General features: G+C 47.9%; 1 pseudogene; it reads left to right on the forward strand.

Annotated features, from left to right (window-relative positions):
* The first annotated feature begins 1,166 nt into the window (after positions 1–1,166).
* LOC138803619 (PPP2R1A-PPP2R2A-interacting phosphatase regulator 1-like) lies at positions 1,167–4,495 on the forward strand (annotated as a pseudogene).
* The last annotated feature ends 5,753 nt before the right edge of the window (positions 4,496–10,248 follow it).

Raw genomic sequence — 10,248 nt, forward strand, 5'->3', positions numbered from 1 at the left:
GGCAATGTGATTTCATAATCCTATGTGTCACTGTAGCTTGGTGTTGTCACAATGAGCTGATGGTGTCATAATGACAGTCTTATGTCACACTGGTGATGATGTCACAAAGTGTTTATGATGTCACAATCGCATGTCAGATCTTAATTGCCATTAGTTTACAGTGAGGATATGAGGATGAAGTCACAATGACATATACAAATGAACTGTGATGAAACAAAGGCCATGTTTTTTGTCAAAAGTAGTAGGGTACCTAACAGGTTCTGGTTGTCAAAGTGTTAAAAAAAATGGGTTAGTGATGTCAAAACTAGTTTAAAATATCACATCTTATTTCAATTTTCAATTGCTACAAGTTCACAATGATACAAGTTCACGGAAAGTGCTCGATGTCTCAAAGGCCATAATTTTCTAAGATGTGATGAGATCATAATAGCATGAGAGCATGAGGGTTCAGTAATATGACAATTGCAATATGAGGTCAAATTATAATGTCATTAGAGTGTTGTTATATCACAATTAGTTAGTGATGCCATAATAGTGATGAGTTCAAAATAGTTTTGTGATGTCGCAGTAGTTTGGTGATGTAACAATGGCATTCCAGACCTCAATTGTCATTAACTCATAATGAGTATATGAGTTTAGAATGGGATTGTGAGGATTCCAAAGTCATTTGTTGGCCCAAATGTGATGAAGTCAGAACAGATTTGTGATGTAACAATATGACACAATGGTCATTACATCTAGCAGTGTGATGTCACAATATTCATAATATCACAGTATATTTCTAATATTTAATGTCATACCTGAAATAATATGAGATCGAAAATAGATTGAGCTCTCAATGGGCCTAACACAGTGGCAACATGTCACAAAACTTATGAGGACAGGACATGTTTGAGTTGTCACAGTTGTTTAGATGTCACAATGGCAATCTTATATCACAAAGGGATTGTCATGTCACAATGGTTATGAAGTTCAAATGTGTTTGATATGAACCCACATTTGAAATACAACGAAATCACATAATAGGCCTTCATAATGTATATATGTTGTCACAATGACAATGTAGAGTCATTACAGATTTGTGATGTCACAATGACCTGATATTGTCAAAATGACAATGTGATGTCACACCAATGATTATATTGTTAATGCTTTATGATATTACAATGGCGTATTTGATCTCAGTTGATATTTCACAATGAGGATATGGATACACAAAGGGACTGTGATGTCACAAAGGCCATGTGTTTATTCAAAGGTGCTAAACATGTCATAATGGGTTTTGGAGGTATCAAGGTGATTGTAATGTCACAATAACAATGTGATATCACATTGGCTTTGTGATGTCACATTGGTGATGAGGTCACAATGGACAGGACAGGTTTGTGATGTCAGAACAGGTTAATGGTATCACAATGGCACTGTGATGTCAAGAAGGAATTTTCATGTCACAATGGCTTTGAGATCACAATAGATTTCTGATATCCACCAATATTCCAATATTGCTAGCTTGTAATAGAATGAAATCACAGAATAGGAATTCACAATATGTCTCTAATGTCACTATGATATATAATGCCATAATATGATATTTAAGTTTAGTGATGTCAAAATGGCATGTCTAATCTTATTGGTAATTAAATTACCATGAGGATCCGAAAAGTTGCTATGTGCTGAGTCCTTCAAAAGGCACATTGTGCTGAATCCATTACACAGGGTTCTTAGTGCTTTTTTTATTTTAATTTTTATTTTTTTGTGAACATACTGTACAGAGGGGTTACAATTACATTGGCAAGATAATGAATACATTTCTTATCAAGCATTGCAGCCTCCTCCTTTGTTTACCCTTCACATCCCTTCCTAGCCCCCCCGCTCCACCATGCAATCCCCCCCATCCCCCACCCCGGCACCAAAGTTGTAAAGTTCTTATTGGACATGACAACTTGTACTTCTCATAGTTGCAATGGGTCCACCTGTATCCTTAAACGACTTGTTTTTCCCCATCTCCTCCACAAATTATATCGACATGAAATATAGTGAAAACAGGGGTTATACTTTGGGGGAGGGAGATATAAAGCAACAAAGAAATAATCTTATAAATGAGTTAGAAACAAATGCATGAAAGAAAAAAAAAACATTTAAATACATATCTAAGGGTTCATTTTCCTAACATCACATTATCTGACCTTTTCTGCTTGACTCATACATATACTAGATATTGCAAATAAGAGAAACCATGTTTCTTTGGGCTTGGATTACTTCACTTAATATAATTTTTTCCAAGCCTTTCCATTTTTATAAGTGTGCTGTGTGCTGTCATCCCAAAAGATTCAATGTTCTGAGTCCTTGAGAGGACAATCACACACACACACACACACACACTCACACACAAACACACACACACACACACACACAAACTCGGAGCGTTACCTTGCACCTGCTTGGTTTGTGGGGTGGATGGAGAAGAGTCTCCCCCAGTGGTTGGGCTGAGGGGATCTTCAATTCCCCCAGACAGCTGCCTGGGTTGGGGGAAAGCCCTGAGCTGAGGTGAGGATGCTTCTGCCATGGCCTGGTAGCCTTAAGGCAGAGTCAGAGCAGTACCAAGCCAGGGGAAGGGGCATGGCCGAGGTGGGGAAGTAGTGTGACTGAGGGGAGGACAGGGCATGTTTGAAGGGGCACATAGTTGCTGCAGACAGGTGCACACGGGAGCTGGCATACTTGTGCAGCAGGGGCTGGGCAGCCTGGGTGAGAAGTGGGGGCAGAGAGAAGGAGCAGAGAAGAGCAGGCACATGCACCAGGGGTGGCAGCATCCATGACTGGCCTCCGCTGATGTAGGAGCACAGGTCTGGGCCAGGAGCACAGAGGACACAAAGCCCGCACAGCAGGCACATCCCTCTCACAGTCTCAGGGAGGCTCAGAGGCCAGGTAGGCCCTGAGTCCAAGGCCCCTGCACCAGGGGGCAAGCTCAGCCCTGCCACCTGCCAGCTCCTGCCCCAGCCCCTTCTCCTGCCCTCCCCGTGGCACCTCATTTGAAACAGGTTGCAGCCACCTTGGACTCGTGGTGCCTCTTGGAGTCATCCAGCGATGGTGCACCCCTGGCCTCCTTGCAGCCGGACCTGTTCCCCAGTGGAAACCACGCGGGTTTGCACCTCACGACCTCCCCCTACCCCACACCCCCCACGGACCCAGACCCGTGACACCTGCCTCGCCTCTTGGGTCCCAAACTCGCCTCCCCAGCACCAGGCAGGCCAGCCCTGATTCTGCCACAATTGCCCCCCAGGAGTGGGGGGTGGGAGAGTGGATGTTGATCCTGGAATCCCACCCCCATCCCTAGTGGCCAGTGTCCCAGGAAAAAGGCAGATGCAGGGATGGGTGAAGAGGGTGTGCCACAGGGAACCTGGTGGCTTTAGTCAGAGGGAGCAGCACCTCCACACCTGCCTTCTTGGGATGTTTCCTTTTTTCTGGGGGTGGGGATGTGTTGGATGCAGAAGATAGCCCCCCAGAAGGCTGTGGTGGCTGTGGCTTCCCTGTACTGCGGGATATGGGAGTCCCCGAGGCCTGACCGAGGACCGCCCCCGCTTCCCTGCCCCCCTACCTGATTCAGGTGAAGATGGAGTTGGACCCAGAGCTGCCTCCGGGTCCCGGCAGTAGTCCGGCGGAGGATGGCTGTGGCAGTGGCCAAGGCAGAGGGGGCCTCTGGAGGTCTAACAGCGCCTCCCTCATCCACGGCCTCAGTGACACCTCGCCGGTGTTCCAGGCCAAGGCTCCTAGCCCCAGGCAGAACAGCACCACATATCCAGGCCGCCATGGCCTGCTGCTCCTGGCCTCCTCCGTCTGCATGCACAGCAGCGGCTTGCACCAGATCAATCAAACAGGCGGAGGGCATGGACCTGATCAACCAAGAGATGGTCCATGATCGCGTGGTCCATACCGCAATGCAGATAAGCCACTCCTGGGAGGAAAGTTTCAGACTTAGTGACAACGACGTGGAGAAATCCGCTTTCGCCCAAGCGCATGGATTTTATTCCTGTGTCAACAGCACCGTCACCCACCCGGGGTACTGGGAAGCAGTGCTTTTCACCATCCTTGCAAAGTTTTGTGAGTAGCAATGGATTGCCTCCACGCCCCATCCCAAGCCCGACGACCCAATTTACCACCCGGAGAAACCAGAGTCCCATCAATTGTATCCAACCAAGTGTTCTTGGACCATTGAAAAGAAAATGTGAAATGGAAACTGAGTATCAGCCAAAGAGATTTTTCCAGGACATCACCAACATGCTTTCTTCTGACGTAGCACAGCTGTCAGATCCTGGTGTGTGTGTGTCTTCGGATACCCTGGATGGAAACAGTAGCAGTGCGGGATCTTCTTGTAACTCACCAGCTAAAGTCAGCACTACCACCGACTCTCCTGTGTCACCTGCCCAAGTGGTATCTCCCTTTATTCCAGTAGATGAACTTTCGTCTAAGTGATGTACTCATCTGGAAACTTTTTGGGGACGGGGCAGGGGAGAGACAGAAATTAAGTCGGAGCAAGCACTGCACTTTGTCAATTAAACTGAGGATATTTCCCTTTTGACCCTTTCCCTTCCCCTCCCCTCCCTTTTTAATTTCTTGAAATGTTCTAGAGAACTTCTCTGTCAGGTCTCCTGCAAATACCCTTGAATTCAGTGTAGTAATGTTTTCAGACTTTTCCCCAATAAGTGTGTTGAAGCATACATTTTTCGCTGCTAATATGTCTAAATACATATGTTATCCCTTGATTTTAAAAAACAAGAAGATAGCCCCCCATTCTGTGTGAGCCCTTGTCTTTTGTGCTCGGTCACACTTTCCCCTGAGGAGGGTCCCAGAAGAGCCCACTAGGGAGGTGAGGGCACTAGGGTTCAGATAGAAGGTGAATGTCTGGGAAGAACACGCCCCCACAACACAGGTACACCCTGCTGGTCCTTCCCATTCCAGCTGTCAACAGCACTCACAGGGTGATCACATTTCCCAGCTCTGCCACCATCTGCTGGTGCTCCAGGACCATCTGGTTTCCTCATCCTCCCCAAGAATCCACCAAGTCACCCAGAAGCATCTAGGCTGGAGTAGGAAGTTCATCCATGTATGTAGCCTTTAGGACCTCATCCATTTCCCCAACACTGCCCACACCCCTGGTCAGACAATTCTCTGGGTACACCATGATCTCCTGCTTGTTTTCAGTCCAGGCTCTGAAGAGCCACCTGTCTCAGGACTCCTTCACCCAGAGCCCTGGCCTAGGGTTTTGGTGAATGGGGAGTCATGGCTGTTTATTCCCAAGGGAAAGCGTCTGGCCCTGGAGAAAGGGAGAGGCATGGTGGTTCAGCATTATTAGAGTGGTGCTTCCTTGGGTCGAGCCCCTGGTTCTGACAAGGGAACTCCCGTGGTCCAGCTTGTACATTGTCCTAGATGAGGAACCAACAAACTCAGGAGGGGCACTACTGTGAGTCTATTTGTGTGTGTGTGTGTGTGTGTGTGTGTGTGTGTGTGTGTGTGTGTGTGTGTGTGTGTGTGCATGAAAGAGACAGAGAGAGAGAGAGAAAGAGAGAGAGCCTGACTGTGCTCAAGTGAGTGATCAATTGGCAAATTGCAGGTGCTGCATGGATGAGTCTACAGTCACCGTTCTGGATTTGTGTGTGTGTGTGTGTGTGTGTGTGTGTGTGTGTGTGTGTGTGTGTGTGTGTGTGTGTGTACTTGTTGTTCTTTTTTTCAGCAATGCGAAGTATGAGACCAGTATGTTTTCACCATCACTGTTTCATGGCTGCTTTGGGGAAGATTTCAGTAGATATTCCTTTCCACCTCTCTCTTCCCCCTTTCCTGTAGCCCACAGTAGCTTCTGGGCCTGCGTGGGTCTCCCCTAGGAGGCCTGTGGGAACCACAGACCAAAGTTGATACCTTCTGTCTTAAGCCTGAAGGCTTGTGAGACTAGTGTGACCACAGCCACACTCTTCCAGCCAGACAGTCTGCTCTCGTTTGTATAGTTGGAGCTAATTAATAGTTGGGAATGTGTTGGCCAAATGTAATTAGGGAACAAGATGGAGGGTGGTGAGTAGGGCAGGGGCTGTGAAGCTAGGAGGGTCTAGGAAGTGGTGAACGGTGTGATATTGCAGATGGTTCACCACTACCGACGATGAGAGGGCAATCTTACCCAGGGCATTGACGGTGTCCATGGGCATCTGGGCAGGGAGTTCTGGGATCCCACTGGTGGCGTGGATTACCTCCCAGGGGAGTGCACTGGTGGGAAGTCCTCCCTGGAATCCTGCAGACTCTAATCTATGTCCTGCCTGTGCCTTTTCCAGCTGGGCCGTGGTAGGCAAGTGCCTTCCCCCTATTGGAGCCTGCTCGGTATCAGGCCATGGCAGTTAGCTAGGGCTTGCTGAATGCCAGTTTCTGTAACCTGATGTAGGCTGTCTGGGAAGAAAAGGGGTCCACTAACTTTGGAATCCTTTAAGTTTGATTGGGACAACTAAAATACCAACTTTTCCAGGGTTTTTTTTCTTGAAGCTGGCAATTTCCACTTCCACTAACACCTGGGATTATGGGTCAAATTAGATGAACAATTTCAGCCAACAATCAATGACATTCAAAGTATCACAAGCAGAATTCCAAAGCCAGATGGTCTCCTGCTATGAATATCATGCCTTGATTGCTTTTATGCAGCAGCTGTTGATTCTCCTCTGACTCTCTCTAGTGTGACCACCAAGTGGAGTGAAGGGTTAATGTACTTGAGGCAGTCACCATTTGTTGCTTGTTTCAGAGCAGAGCAAGACATGGTACTAAAGCACCTGGTTGTGTGTCTTCATAAGACCTGTAAATTCTTAGCTCGGGGCTCTCCTCCTGGGCTCTGCTGTGACAGAGTGTAGGACAAGGCCCAAGCTGCAGCCCATTTAAATGAAACAGCTTTAGAGTCTGATTCTTGGTGGTCTTCTAGGTAGGGGTCCTGCCACCTAGACATAAAATAGAGGATGTCATGGGGAGCAGAGATTGTGACCTCACCATCCCTAGCCAGCCAGCTGTGTGTAGAGAGGATTCTCAGCACATGCACTGGAATCTGGGAGATTCAGAAACCCAAGATGTCTTGAGGATCCTTTCTCTGCAACATGAAACTTGGGGGCCAGATGTGGTGGGCCATCCTGGCTGGCCCCAGGGGTAGGAGAGTAGACGCCTTGAGCCTGGCCTTCAGCTCATGGCAACCTCATTCACTCCTGAGTGGGAAATTGAGTGCCACCGTGTGGTCAGCTGCTGGCCAGAGATCTTTGAGAAGATAGGCATCCCAGAGGCCCCAGAATCCAGCAAGCACACCATGGATCCTGTCTTCAGAGCCAAAAGAGTTAAGTTCTGTGGCACCAGGAAGGTGGGAAGAGGGAGAAGGGAGAACTGTGGGAAAGCTACATCAGGCTTTGCCCCACCCACCAGGATGCTTACCTGAATGGGATGGTACTTTTCTGTAATATTTTTTGTAGACAGGTGCTCATTTATTTATCCACAAAGAGTAACAGTGTGCACCAGGCTCTGGAGGGGTCATAGACAATGAGAGTTTCCAGTGCTGGTTCCACAGCACATGAAGAAACATTGGTTTGAGCTGGATGCCAATGCTTTATTCCTGTCATCCTGGCTACATAGGAGGCTGTGATGGGAGGATGGATGCTTGACGCCCAAGCAGGAAAGCCTGTAAAACTCTTATCTCCAACTATCTACCAAAAAGAAAACACCAGAAATGGAGCCACAGCTCAAGCCGTAGTCTGTTTTCCTTGAGTAAAAATGCTCTGGGACAGCACCTAGGATCTGAGTTCAAGGTCCAGGAGTGAGAGAAAGGAAGGAAAGAGAGAAAGAGGAGGAAAGTCTGGTTGGAGAAAAAGAGGAAAGGAAGGAAGAAGGGAGAATATATGAGACTTGTTCTGAGTCCCAGTAACAAAGGAGCCAACCATTCACAATCTATGTGGGGACAATTTCAGAGCCTAAAGCCAGTATGTAGGACCAAGCTACTGACACCTTAGCAACTTTCTGATATCCAGGAGCTGTGTGGTAGCCGACTGCAGAGGGAAGCAACCTCCGGTAGACACTAGGACTCAGGGCAGGTCACCAGGTTTCAATCATCTCTGGTGCCAATGAGTTTATTTTCTGGTCAGATAAGAACAAGCTGTCCAAGGGCTAGGGATTTATTGGTGTGAGGGAGTGTTGGGGGGGGGGTCAAGGGATAAGCAGGAAGATGAAGAGGGATGGCGATCACAGGTCAGGAGTGTCAGTATATTGGAGCCATGACTTTGCCTGACAACCTAGACCAAAAGTGATAGAGCCTTTGACCCAGCCACACTGCTATTAAGAGTCCTGGCACACTGGGTTCACCATTGACCACCTGGCTATCGTCCACTGCAGGACGCCTGTGCAGTACATTCTTGGGGACTGGGACTTTCGAGGGCTCAATCTGAAGTTGACACCCCCGCCCTTTTCTTTCATCCACGAGAGACAGAAGTAAGCTGGCCACTAGCACAGGGCAGCCAAGGAATGAGAGTGGGAGTAAGGAGCCTAGTTTCCCCAGACTTCCTCTAGGAGGCACGAGGACCCCGTGATTGCCATTCTCAGAGGCAGAGATGGGTCTCTTTGCTGGCTCAGCCTTTAGTCTAGATGGCAGATCTGGGATTAAGAGAAGGCAGACTGAAGGTGGGGCCGGTTTGGATAGAGGCTGGTGGGAAAACAAGAGGTACTGGTTTCTGAGCAGGGTTGTTTCTTTGAGGATACTCACAACCAAGGAACATTCCTGAGAAAGATCAGCCCTTTTCTCCTTCCTGAGAGAGAGGGACCTGGAGACCTTGAGTCTGTGTCCCTTGGCTGAGAAATCCTTTCATTCCCACATCCTGTGGTTGGATAACTAGACCTCACCTCCCTATCCAGTTTAGAGGCAACACATTGAGAGATCTTGAGTCTTTGATAAGGTCAGGGGATCCTGAATATGCGATTGTACTTGAACATCCTGACTTGGTGCATGGTAAGTTCCATCTAAGATTACCATGATGTAGGACATAGAATCTAGAGAATCAGAGCAGGATGGGGTCTGTTCTGGGAGTCTTGAGCACTATGTGTGAGCTTTCAGCTCGCGTATGCCCACCTGCTTCCCTTTCTTGGGTGGGTCTTTGTTAGAAAAAGCTTGAAACTAGGGACTGGGTCCTATCCTTTGTCGTTATACTCAAAGCTAGCACTCTACCATTTGAGCCACAGCTCCACTTCCAACTTGTTTAGGTGTTTATAATTGGAGATAAAGAGTTCTCATGGACTTTTTTGCCAAGGGTGGTATCCAACTGCAGTCCTCAGATCTCAGTCTCCTGAGGGGATAGGATGACAGGCATGGAAAAGTATCTTTGGCCTGGTGGCACTAGCTCATGACTGTCATCCTAGGTACCCAGGAGGTGAGATCTGAGTATCAGGGGTCAAAGCCAGCCTGGGCTGGAAAAACTCTGAAGCTCTTATCTCCAACGAACTGCCAGAAAAGCAGAAGTGGTGTTGTGTTGTGGCATAGGTAGTAGAGTGCTCACCTTGAGCTGAAATGCTCAGGGATAGCACTGAGGCCTAGGGTTCAAGCCCCACAACTGAAAAAAGAAAGTAAGTAAAACATTTGCCTGCAAAGGATGGTCCATGTGTGGGATGGACGAAGAGGGGGTTGCTGTGGTTGGGAGACAAGGTGCTTGCCCCACTGTACCGACATTTCTATGAACTCCCCAAGTTTACCCTAGCTTGAAGACACAGCTTCAAGAGGACGTGGCTTGTGGCAGGCAGGCAGTGGCTAAATCGTTGCAGGGGTGGGATTGCTGTGTCTGTATTCTCTCCAATAAAGGATGTGTTAGGATGCTTGGTGACTAATTCTGAAGTGAAGGGTTGCAAGAAGTTTGTGGCCTTATGAGATGGTTTTCCTCTGGGTACGTGAAGGTAGCTGAAACCGGAAGTTGCCAGTGGCTCACAGCTGTCATCCTAGCTACTCAGAAGGCTGAGATGTGAAGACCATGGTTCAGAGCCAGCTTGGTCAGAAAAGTCTGTGAGACTTGATGTCCAATGGACCACCAAAGAACAGGAAGTGGTGCTGTGGCTTAAGTGGGAGGGTGCTCACCTTTAGCTGAAAAGCTGAGGGACAGTGTGACCTGGCCCAGAGTTCAAACCCCGTGACCAACAACAACAAAAGAGGTGGCTAAATTTTCTGCATAGCCGTGTATATGGTATGAAATGCCATGCTGGTCTATGAGA

The sequence above is a fragment of the Dipodomys merriami genome, unplaced genomic scaffold (assembly GCF_024711535.1).
Source record: "Dipodomys merriami isolate MVZ:Mamm:240054 unplaced genomic scaffold, mDipMer1.0.p SCAF_344, whole genome shotgun sequence".
Taxonomy (NCBI): Eukaryota; Metazoa; Chordata; class Mammalia; order Rodentia; family Heteromyidae; genus Dipodomys; species Dipodomys merriami.